This window comes from Vanacampus margaritifer, chromosome 1, assembly GCF_051991255.1.
Source record: "Vanacampus margaritifer isolate UIUO_Vmar chromosome 1, RoL_Vmar_1.0, whole genome shotgun sequence".
NCBI classification, from domain to species: Eukaryota; Metazoa; Chordata; class Actinopteri; order Syngnathiformes; family Syngnathidae; genus Vanacampus; species Vanacampus margaritifer.
Window position 1 is genome coordinate 1,256,870 of NC_135432.1, and position 12,631 is coordinate 1,269,500.

The window sequence follows — 12,631 nt, forward strand, 5'->3', positions numbered from 1 at the left end:
GGAATGTCCACGTTACAAGCAACACACACACACACATTTAAATGAGCGGTTTCTGAGCACCATTTTGAATATCAACATTACAATCATCGTGGCTGCATAGTCCCGCGTAATCAGACTCCTCTTCCTCTTGAGTAACTTATTTAGGTTTTAAAAACTCAAACAAATGCTGTCCCCCGCGAGGAATTCCGCGCCACGCAGGTTTTCTTTGCATGCGGCGCCAAGCGGGCCTCGTCCTCATAACGATCTCGCCACAATTATTTGGCACGCGCTCGGGGCGCGCGCGCGCGCGCACACACACACACGCGCGGGGGCTCCTTTGCCACTATGCTGCAAACATACGCGAAACATTTGCACGGCATCCACGCGGATGCGATTTAGGTCGTTTCGAATGAAAACTTTGTCGCGTAGGTTGCTTTTGTAAGCAGCGACTTGTCGACGTGGCTTCAAATGGAAATTAGACGGAGGCCAAAATAAAAGCCTGCGATTGCGTCGGTGTGTGCACGTTGCAAGCAATCGTCTTAACGGCATAAAAGGAGAGGATACAATAGTACATTTGTATGCAGGTTGGAGGGAAATTGCTAATTCACAATATTAAAATAGGACGTTGAGTGTGGTAAGGTTTAAAAAAAAAAGACACACACACACAGACGTATCTCTCTCTCTATATATGGGGGGGGGGGGGGGTTGCAAGAGAAAAAAATCCAATGACAAGTGACAATAGATGAATAAATTAATTCATCCATAAATTATTATCTAACACTTTTTATGTGTGCTTTAATACTGTGGAGCAATTTTAAATGCTTGAACAGAAAAACGTGACTTGAAGGGAAATCTTTGGAGCGCAATATGGGATGCCGCAATTCTCAAAATTGTTCAGATTTTGGAGTAAATGATCTAATTGAAAATTATGAATGGCATGATGTCTTTCTTTGGCACATTTCTGAGGTTTGGGGTTCGAATCCGGGCCCAGGCCTTCTTTGTAGAGTTTGCATGTTGTCCACATGCTCGCGTACTCGGGCTTATCCCACTTTGTAAAAAACATGGATGGTGGTTCACTGAAGCCTCTAAATTCCTCTTGAGTTGTGAATGCTTGTTTAGACATTCAGCTGCCCTGTGATTGGCTGGTGAACAGTCCTGCCTCCAGCCCCAAATCAGCTGGGAAAGGATCCAACAGATGTCGCGGAAAAGATATTTTATGGATGGAAATCTATCCATTCGTGTCAAACCGTTTCGAAGCGAATAGCATTATTAGCAGTTCAGTGGAAAAAGAAAATGCCACCTTTCATACAAAAATGAAAAAGCGTTACGATAAGTTGTGTCAAAGTTGTCATGTTTTTAAATGTACAATTGTCACACAAGTGTATTAAGTTAACACTTAAGAGTGATACTGGAATCTGGCAGTTTTGCATCCATCGTATATTTTTCGCTTTTTATGTTCACCTGTTGAGACTGGCCTTTCTTTTAAACCCTTTTTTTTTTTTTTTGACTAAAAGTTGCTGAAGAAAGAGTAATCCCCGAATGCTGGCTGCACTGAAATCTTGTAGGGTACGATGCTGTCCAAAACGACATGTTGACGTCTGGCGTTGCAACTCCGTAACCTCGCGTTACGATAGAAAGTCCAAATGTTGGACCTTTGGCTCGTCCAACTTCCTGAATATTGCCACTAAAACCAAGAGTTGTCTTGAACCCCTGCCTTTCAAAGCAGATGCACAACGCAGACTGAACCCTGTCGAGGGCTGGCGTGGCTCAGGGTTCGAGTGGTCGTCTCCAGTCTGTGAAGTTGTGGCTTGGAAATTCACCCCCGGTGACCCCGCCGAAGTGTCCTTGAGCAAGATGCACAACCCCCGATGTGCGACGTGGCAGCGGCCGACCACTAATGTGTGAACGGGTGAATGTGAGGCTTTGTAAAAAAAGCGCTTTGGGAACAAAGATAGCTAAAAAAAGGTGTTCTAGAAATAGCAGTCCAGTCCAAGTACCATTGGAAGTTGTGCAGAGGATGCTCAAAGATGTCGTGTGGCCTCATTGCCAAAACGAGCTGCTCACTGACCCAAAGTCTGTCACTCTTCTGAGAGATTGGCGTGTTGTGCCGGGACACTAGTTGAGCATGTGGGTGCGCGCTGCGATTAGTCCTTTTTCCCAAGAGCAAATAATAGCAGAATAATGACAATGGCAAGGCTGAGATGTAATAATGACGGCCTGCAGCTGATGGCGGCCTGCAGGCGGCCACAGATGGACGCCGAGGTTCTTCGTCCGTCCTCCCCCTTTTTTTCTCAGCCTTGTCTTTCTCTTTTCCCTCCATGCTCTCTCCATCAAGATGGCATTATTCAGGATGTTAGCGGCTAAAAGCTCTCAGTGTGGAGGAGGGTCCCAGGGTCCCGCGTGCGAGCCGCGGCATACGCACAACAACACGCCAAGAGGTGTTAAAAAGGTCTTATTGCAGACATTAGCGGGTGTCTCGGCACCTCTTTTCTCTTCGGCCGCCCAAAACGTGGACATTAGCTGATACAAAGAAAAACGCAGGAACGAGAGTTGCGGCCGGCGTGTTGCACGGCGCCGGCGCCGGCGCATTTGCGCGTCGTCGACTTTGCATAATTCAACTTCCAAAGACTGTCATGTGAAAGCAGATCGACTGAGCTGCAGTAGCGCATATTTTACCTCAATGAAGAAAAACAATCTTATATTTCGTTAAAAACGCACCTAATTAAGTAGCCTGGTTACAAAAGAGTGTGGTTTTGTCCTGCGTTTCACCCTTTTTGTTTACCTCTGCTTCTGTATTTCCGCTGGCTTGCACACCCAACAAAAACTGACTTATATTTTCATGCATATATATATATATATATGTGTGTGTACACACACACACGCACACACACACACACTGTGGCATTTAGAGACATCAAATAACGTGACAACGCCGCACGGCTTGTTGAGCCGGCGGCAACGTAAGATGGCCGCTGCACTTCCAAGTCGTTTGATTCCTTGTTCCGCATGCACAGAATACAAACCAAAGTTCCGTTCAAACCCTGAGTCGTAACTAAACACGCTTTTTTTGGGTTCTGATTGCTTTATTGAGTGCACGTAAACGTAGTCGGTGACTCAAGTCACAACATGTTTTGTCTAAAAACATTGCTGCCATTCATTGGCAAACTTGGCACTTAAACTTCCCTAATTATTCCTTCCTGTGCGGTCAGGGACTTTCTCCTGCCATCGCAATAATTGTTCCACAAAAGCATCTCAACTATTCATCCGCTCCCTTTTTAAATGCACTGTTCTTGCTTCCTTCTCAGTAATTCATGTTTTTTTTTTTCTTTTATCAGCCGCATGGACCTCTCTAGTGCTCATGTATTTATTCATGCGAATTGCTGCTGCGGTGGGGCTTGAATGGATGCGTGCAGACACAAATGTGAGAAAAGGTCTTAATCTAACCCGCGCATTGCTTGCGCTGAGACCGCCGCCCCCTCGTCCTGACGCCGTGCCCAGCCGCGGAGGCTCCACAAAGTCCAGCTCAGGGTCTTGGGTGCGGGGCTTGGCCCGGGTCCCCTCTCCTCATCCTCCCGCAGACCCACAAATATGGCACCGGCGCACCCCTGAAGCCGCTTCCTGGCCGAGGGCCCGGGAGCGGGGGGATGGGGCGGGGGGGGCGCCGTGGCCGAATGTGCAGTGGGGTGAAGAGCGCTGACGATGCTAACAATGCCATCCGAAAGCTGGCGTCCATCGCGCAAACATTTGTCTTTTATCGCGGCTCCTCACTCATAAACGACAACAAAGCAAGAAAGGCGGCGAAAAGCGTCAAGAGGCAGGAAGCGAAAGAAAGAAAGAAAGAAGGAAAGAAAGAAGGAAAGAGCGGTTGAACGTGGTGACGGCGCCTTCGAAAGGTCTCGTAAAAATGAAAGAGATCGGCACGGCCTTTGGCCAAACGTTTTGACATTGTCGGACCCTCCCGGTCCCGGTTGGGGCAACATGTTTGCTTGTCATGCTTTCGTTGACAGCTCGCAGCCAAGCCAGCAAAGCACAACCAGGGACGAGCGCTTGCCAGATTAAAAAAAAAACATTCAAACACAAATAACAGACGTAAACAATGGATAAAAAGAGTGACATCAACTTGGTGAAAGCTCTTTTTGCCCCTCATGCACGTGTTCATTGACCCGTGCTGTTTTGTCGAGAGCAGGCGCGACCAATTGGAATTTTTCTCGGGATTACTTTGGGACCCGCGCCATGCTGGGAAACATGGCGGAAATGTTTGCCATAGATATTACGCATGAAATAAGCCAGGGCAGGTGACGTTGCTTCAGCAAACAGTTATACATAGTTCAAAAAAAAAAAGAAGAAAAAAGATCAAATGAGGGGTGTCAGGCAATTACAAATTGTCATCGCAATTGCATGACTTCAATAGTTAACTCATCATTCATCACACATTTTATATATATAGAATTTTATAACATATAAGTGGGGAAAATTAAATAAAACTAATAGAAATATATATTTTATTCATTGATAGTCATTTCATAATAATTGAGTTAAAATTTCAAAGATGTACTTAACTGTAAAAAAATGAGTGTGATATTGATTTGTGTTGAGGTCCTTTTTCTGCCACCAGATGGCATCATTGCATTTGTAAGACGTTGGTGACAGCTCAGCGCATTTCTCTTTTCATATTAAGAGCTACCTTATCTTTAACATGGAGTCACTTGTGAAATTCTGCACATTTTTCAAATTGCAAAATGCAACTTGACCCCAGTCTCCACAAATATAGCAATTATTCGTCATTTTATTTCTGCTAAATGTTCATGTCATGTTCGAGACGTCAGACTGATGGTGGCTTTCCCAAGGACTCGAAATGCAGCCATCCAATTCTAAAGCCGCATTCTCGCACCTCTTTGAATTCCACAATTCCGATTCGCCTTTTATTCAACTGCTACAAATCTCACGTCGTTAGAATCTCTTGCTTTGCCGAGGTAATAGCACAGAATATTGTATCATGCCTCATTTCTACCAAGCAATACAGTTGAAGCAAGTGTCCTGCTACAGGAGCAACCGGAAACACGGCAATCTGTTGATTCATCAACAGAGGAGTTTTTCATGGCGTCTGTTGCTGAGCGCTTTTGCTCGGGTGGGGCTCGCATGCTTTTCTTCATCCAATGCGGAGTCTTGACCTACTCCAGGCTTGCCCAATCCTGGCCCCCGAGGGCCGCAGTCCCGCAGGTTTTAGATCAGGATCGTTATCAGGCTGCTGCAGAGCTTGCCGATGAGCTGACGACAGGAATCAGGGGTGTTGGAGTACGGAAACATCTCAAACCCGCAGGAATCGGCCCTCGACGGCCAGTATTGGGCGAGCCCGACTGACGTCATCGATGTGTAAAGTGCCTCGAGAACGCTTTGGTTTTTCATCTCCCTCGATTGAAACGTAGCAAGTGCATGAAAAGCTTACTGAGTAAAAATATCCTCCGTGCTTCCGTGTCACCCACAAAAAGATGTTAGAAAGATCAAGTGCATGCATAAAGGCTGAAGTATTGCAAACATGTCTGGAAGGTCGTAAAAATGCCAAGTAACCATCTTCAATATTGACGCTCGGTGGTAGGAAAAAAAAAATGCAGAGCACCTGGAAGAGAATTAAAAAAAATGAGAGTGAACGTGCAACAGGTGCAATCTTGCGACATGATGCGTTCGTTCGTTCTCAAACGTTTTGTCCTTTTGTCACCTGAACAAGCCGTCCAACTGCTTTTGCTCCAGGTCAAGAGGTGACGTGCCGACTCTGCCACCTGCTGGCCGACAGCACAGAAGCCATCGAAACATGTTTTTGCTCCACAATCGGTAAAAGCTCACACTCAATAGGGTTGATCTCAAATGACGTCACGTTTTCCTCATTAATATTCATGAGTCGGACAAATAACCAAATAGGACACGCGTGCACATCATTTTGGAAGAAAAGGACGTCCAGGTGTGAAATTTCAACATGGTTCAATCGACAAACACACTTTGGGACAGCTTCAATTGTGGTTGACATGCGGAAACCTCAAAGTGGGCGGGGGGGAAAAAAAAATGCAGTTTTGATAGAAAGGTAGGATTTATGGTCGCTGCGTCTCCGGTGCGGTGGAAATGGCCGCTAATATCGCGTTGGCCGCTCATCCAAACACATTCAAGTCACGACTTTCATCTGAAAAATGTCAGCCCACCGTCGGGTTGTGACTTCTATCGAGTTGCTTATGTTCACATGGCGCGGCCGCTCACAGCTTAGCGACACCCAACAATTAGCATGTTGCTGTAAGCGTAGGTTAGCTTTCAAAACATCCAATATGGTGGTTCTACAGCGCTGATGCTTTCTATTCATTTTCACATCTAAGCGGCAGCGGCTTTTCCATGCATTTACGCCACGATGCATCGTAGCTAGCTAGCATGTGAAATAGGACTTCTGAGGGCATCGTTGCCAACTGCCCGATTACGCTTGACTGTGAGCTCGCACCCGGCCACGTGTGCGGGTGTGCGACACAAAGGAGAGAATCGAGGAAAAGTCTGCTTAGTATCTATATTTGTCATAATCGGTCAGTATTGGGATGACATCAGATTTATGTGAGTGGAGATTGACATTTCTGGAAATTGTCTCTTCTGCATAATCGCTCAAATGTCCTCAATAAGGCACAGATTTGGACCGCAACACTGCTAACAGGGATGTGATTTCTCCGCTAAAATTCCGCTTTTTTTTATCTCCCCCCCAAAAAAAAAAAATCCGATATATATATATATATATATATATTTTTTTGTAGTTCATTGTGTATGCACATGACTCCGACAGATAACATCTTCTGCTATAACAAAGACATTTGTGGTATGCTCTAATATGAGTTACTTTTCATTTGGTCATGATACATTTATTTGCTCATGAAATTTGAACTCTTCAACATTATTTATGTGTTAACTTAAAGGCAGTCCAATGTTTTTGAATGTGACTGATTTTGAGTTGACTAAAACTGCCATTTTATATGGGATAGTTCAATATACATTGAAAATTTATGCTGTTGTTTTGTCTATTTCTTTGTCATGTGAGTGCATTGAAAGTACTTCAAAACACGGAAAACCCATGAGCTCCGGGGGGCTCTGCCCCCCTTGTCCCCCCACCAGGGCACTGCCCTGGACCTAGCTGGGTGCCAGCGGCCCCCAGACCCCGGGCTAAATTTTCAGATAATTTCACTTTGGTCAAATCACATCCCTGTGCTAAGCGTAACCCTTCAATTAATAATACATTTCACCAGTTGTTGTATTGTGAGCACAGTCGTTCAAAAAAGTTCAAACGTGATTTTTCATTTCACTGAAATCGTCCAGGGAGTGATTAGGCAAATACACAATGAAACGTAAATTGAGCAGCCTTGGGATATCCACGCACGAGGATCAAGTTTGCGGCCTGCTGCCCCATCTTCGCCAGGACGGCGCGAGCGGCTGCTCACCTGACATCTTGTTTGTCCACCATTTTATTTGTTGGAAACAACAACAGCAACAAGCAGCCTGTGTAATTATTCCTTAGTGCTGCTTCTCTCACTGCAATTATAAGCAGCCAGTGTGTGTTGATGAGCGTAAAGGCTTTTGTGTCTTAGCAGCATTTACACACACACGCGCACACACACACGCGCGCACACACACCCCCACACACACGCACGCACACACTGTGGGCAGACAGAGGAGGAGGGCGCTGCTCAATGACAGTGTTTTGCCACCATTTAGTTGAAGTGTGCGGCTCATTTGCCAGCGTGTCGAGCCGGAGAGGACGCGGCAAACTTCTTGCCGGGGCGGGCGGGAGCAGCGAGCACAAAAACAGAAGCCTCATTTTCCTTTTTGGCCGGCATCGCACTTTCGCGCTCACGTAGAAATGTCTGCTTTCGGTCGGTCTCATTTCCAATCAGTCGGGAAAGTAACTGAGTAAGCTTTCGGAAGGCTTTGGCGGACCGCTACCTAAAAACATCCGCTTTTTACTCATCAAGAATGATGAGCAATTGCAATATACACTAGATGCCTTTTTTTTTTTTTTTATAATGCCATAAACAATGTCAAATAGTTCTATCATAATAATCGTGGAACATCTACAGTAGTGTTGTCACTATTGAATATTTTATAAATCGATGAATCTCCTGATTATTCAATTGATTAATCAACTCATCGGATCCATTTTAATTTTGCATTCAAGTGTATTACAAAATTACTGTTTATTAACCCGTGATTGGTGTTTATTTTCGACTTCGTATTCATATAGTGATTACAAAAGTGAATTCATGTTTATGATTAATGTTGTACTATGTTACCAGTTGGCTCATTGTTTTCCAAACAGATGTTTGCAAATGTCTTATTTTGATTAAACACAGAAAATAGTTTTCATCAAGTACTACAGAAATCAATCAACAATTGTTCACTGTTGATATGCTGAAATCCAAGGATTTGCACAATTTTAACTTAAAAAAGGGCGCCAAAGGATGACTGGATTATCAAAATAGTTGTCAATTAATTTGATCGTCGATGAATCAATGAAGTGCTCAACAAGTGTTTGAATGAATAACTTTCCAAAAGAAACTTTGGAAATGTAATCAAACGCGATTTCTACTGCTTTCTCTTCTCATCTAAGACGTCAGGCGCTTTTTGGCATCCGACAGGCGCTTTTTGGCATCCGACGGGCACTTTTGGGCATCCGACAGGCGTTTCCGTCCGGCTTCCCTCGGTCGGCGGCTCATTGATTTTCGCGTGTTCAAATGTTGTTACTCTGCACTTGCAAAGTTGCGCATGTGCAGTGACAATAAAGATCTTCCATTCCATCACGACGAAAGCGTCGGCCATTGGCCCCGGATGTGCCAGGGTGCAAGTCAGTTGGGATCAATTTCAGCTCACTTGTTGTGACCCTGAAGGTCCAAAAAAAAAGAGAAGAAAAAGGGAGCATTTGAAAGTGTGAACAAGTGTGGGCAAGTCGTTCCAAAGTGTTTGCTTGGCCTCCTCCAGCTGATTCGTATCCATTATTGATGTCTGAACACGCTCTCTGAGGACTTGCATCCATTATTAATGTCTGACAATCTCCGTCTTTCTCTCCTAGGATCTCCTTCTGTCACATCCTGGCCGGCCGGCGTCCCTCCTTGGATTTTGGGGCCGAGCTTACCATCAGCAAGGACAGCTTGGAGGAAAGCTAATAACAGGTGCGTGCGCTCCTTCCTCTTGGTGTCCTCCTCCTCCTCCTCCTCCTCCTCGTTCTCCTCCTGACATCAGTCTATCGGTGACCTATTACAAGATTTGGTACCTGCGGGAGATGGAAAAAAAAGCCGTTCTGTGAACAATGCACACGAGGCGCGTGACAACCTTCTTTTCGTTTCGGGGCATCGTTGTTGTCGGTTATTTCATCGTGTTGATGATTTTGGCCATTTTGCTCAAGTTGGCGAAACTTTTAGTCCAAACTCACCAGCCTTTAAAAAAAAAAAAAGTTTTGGGATTATAACTAGCGAGCCGTGTCAAATGTGATATAGCAGGTAATGGTGGGCCGCAAATGCCCCCCGGGCCGTAGTTTGGACACTGCTGGTCTAACGCGTTATGGAAAGAATTGTACTGACGATAAGAGTATGAAATTGAAGTTCCTTTTCTTGTTCTTCATACTGCCCTTGGCAAAATGCTCCCGTGGGCCAGATTGGACTCTCCGAGGGGCCACGTTTGGCTCACGGGCCGTTAATGCATGCGGTCATGCATGCGTTTGCTCCCTCAAGATGCTCGCGGGAACGGGAAACGGCATCTTGACATTGACGGGCCGGAGACGTACTGGAAGCTGAGCTGTGACAAGTGACACAATGTGGACATCGCAAATCATCTCCTTTGGTCACGTATTGCTTATTATTCACATAGTCAGCATTTCGTATGTTCACACTCAATTCCAATTTTTTTTTTTCCCATATGTATCAAATTTGTTTTTCATGCAATGCGAACAGTACAATTCGGATTTTTCTCAAATCTGACCTGGGTCTCTCTGGTATGTGGATATCCGTCAATTGCATATGTATGCGATGCGTGTGCAATGTGAACACTCCCCGCTAATCTATACGTCATCAAAAGGCCGATATGCGCCGTGCACGGGCGGAGGGGAGCGCTTGGAACACGGACGTTCGTCTGTGGCTCTCCAAAGCTGTTTTGACTGACAGTGTTAATTATATTTATTTGTCTTTAATTCATCACACTTGAAACATAAAGTTGACATCATATTCCGTAGATGTCTCCGTGAAATGAGGAGACAGAAGTAAGTTGCCTTATTTCCCCAAAATATTTTGACCTCTTCCGACCTCGCCACTCTGGAAAAAAAATGAAGTTTTTAAATTTTTGGTGTTATTCGCAAATACGTGTCACATCATGAGTGCGTTGCGTTCAGATTAGAAGTCACATTTGTTTTTGTCATGTGCGCGAGTACATCCGAATTTCAGCCTCAGATGCTTCCAAACGGATTCTTCGGGTCCAAAATGCTCTTTTTGGATTTGAATTATTAGCCTTCTTGGTATTGCTTTGTCTGCCATTTTTATTCTTTATGTGGGCCTCAACATGCATCACAATTTTTTTTCCAATTGTGAAAATGGACATTATGTCATTTCTGGGGTCAGAACGAGCCTCATGATGACTCAGTAGCGCCCCCTGGAAAGTTGAAACACAAGTGTTGCAAAAGTGGCGGGCACGTCGATCCTTACTCCATTTGATCTTTTTTGCCTTCAAACAAGGTTCGAACATGGGTCCGATTTGATTTGATGATCATTTTGAAGATCGGCCATGAAAAAGTTGCTGCAAGGGCTTCTTCATTCAAACTTCTTTTGTGGCCTCGAGAAATTCATCAATGACTCAAATCACGTTTGGGCTTAATGATGATGATTGGAAACTTGCGTCTCATCCGGCGTGTTTGCATGTCGGATGAGTGCGTGCGCTCGCTCGTCCGTGCGACGCCGCTTTATACTGCAAATGAAGATTGCCGCGCGGTTGCTGCATGACGAGTGCGTCCTTAAGATACGCGCGTGTCAGACGCAACGCAAACAAACATGTCCTTAAGACCGACGCTGTTTATCAATAGTCGCTAATTAAATTCTTGCGCGTATTAATGAAAGACTTAGAATAGCTGTTTACTGTGTGTGTGTGTTTTACTACCTAAATAAAAAGATTTCACCTTGTAGCAGAAGCGTTTGTGTGCCTGCAATTACAATATTTGCACCGTTTGAGGAGGCGAGAAAAATGTTGAAGCTTTGGGAGTGAAAAGGCAGAGAAAAGTTTTTTTTTTCTTTTTTAATGTAACTTCTTGTTGCATTTGGGCCAGCCAAGGTCAGCTTTATGCAAAGTGAATGCGAGGAGCCCATCACGGAGCATTTGGTGCACGCCACGGCTGTTTATTTCATTCAATTCCTTATTGTTGAGTCAATTGAAGGGCTGAGAGGGAATCATTCTTCAAAATGCTCAATTCTTTTCAACCTGATTTCATTCTGTCTAAATCCGTGTCATTTAAGATGAGGCTATTTGACTTCATTAGAAAGTGAATGCTTTTGTCTTAAATCCTCTGGCTGAGTTCCATTTAAAAAAGAATTACAGTGACATTAAACCCAGACAATTTATCAACATTTTAGTAGTCCTCGTACCACCGATTGACAGCAAAAAATGCTACTAATAGAGAAAGAGCATTCCAAATATTAGCAATAAAAACTACTGATGTCTTGCACTTTTTATTTTTTTATTATTAAGTTCTAAAATGCATAAAAATAAGAATACAGTATAATACAGTATAATACAGTAACCAGTGTGTGTGTGTTTGTGTGTGTGTGTGTGTGTGTGTGTGTGTGTGTGTGTGTGTTGGGGTGGGATGTTTTAAAACATCAACAAATCCCCCCAAAAAATTTTTTTACGGTAAAAGTACGCATGTACCGTCAGTTCCCCGACGCTATTTTAAGAGCCTACGAGCCATCTATGTCTCATCTGCACTATTTGTTTTGAAAGGCAGCAACTTTTTAAACATTTATTGTCAGTTATTTATTTTGGTTAAAAATAAACATTTTCAAAGAATGCTGATGTGATTTTTCTTTCATGTCTACAAGAACAACCGTAAAAACCGTAAAACCGCATTTTTTTTCTCAGACTCTAATCGTACACCAAAATGTCAAACCGTTGCACCCCAGTTGGCATGTCCTGGGTCATCCCCGGTCCTCTGCCTGGGCATTCCTGGAACACCTCACCAGGGAGGTGTCCAGGAGGCAGATGCCCGAGCCACCTCATTTGGCTCGTCTCTACGTTGAGGAGCGGCAAGTCGACTATTAGTGAAGAGAAAGCCATGTGGAAGGAACTTATTTCAGCCGCTCCTTTTGGTCACGCCTCACAGCTTGTGACCAAAAGGTGAGGCGAGGAACGTAGATCGGACGGCAAATGGAGACGTTGGCCTTTCGGCTCAGCTCCTTCTTTACCGCAACGCACCGATGCGGGTGTCCGCATCACAGCAAGAGACTGCAGCGATCCGCTTGTCCGTCTCCGGTTTCATGCTGCCCTCGCACTGCAGATGTAAAACGTTTCCTTTCCTCATTGAACTTCACCAATGTCAGCGCCAACAAAACCAAAACCAAATCAAAACAATGAGTGTGAGCGCGGTCGGATGCACACCAACATGCAT

The 12,631-nt window shown here is 44.6% G+C and overlaps 1 long non-coding RNA gene across 1 annotated transcript in view; it reads left to right on the forward strand.

Moving 5' to 3' along the window:
* The window catches only part of LOC144034696 (uncharacterized), a 64,132-nt gene extending 54,059 nt beyond the window's left edge, over nucleotides 1–10,073 (forward strand). The window contains exons 5-6 of the long non-coding RNA XR_013288269.1: nucleotides 9,062–9,161; nucleotides 9,720–10,073. This is a non-coding gene — a long non-coding RNA (uncharacterized LOC144034696). The remainder of the gene's footprint in view (nucleotides 1–9,061; nucleotides 9,162–9,719) is intronic.
* Nucleotides 10,074–12,631: the final 2,558 nt, after the last annotated feature.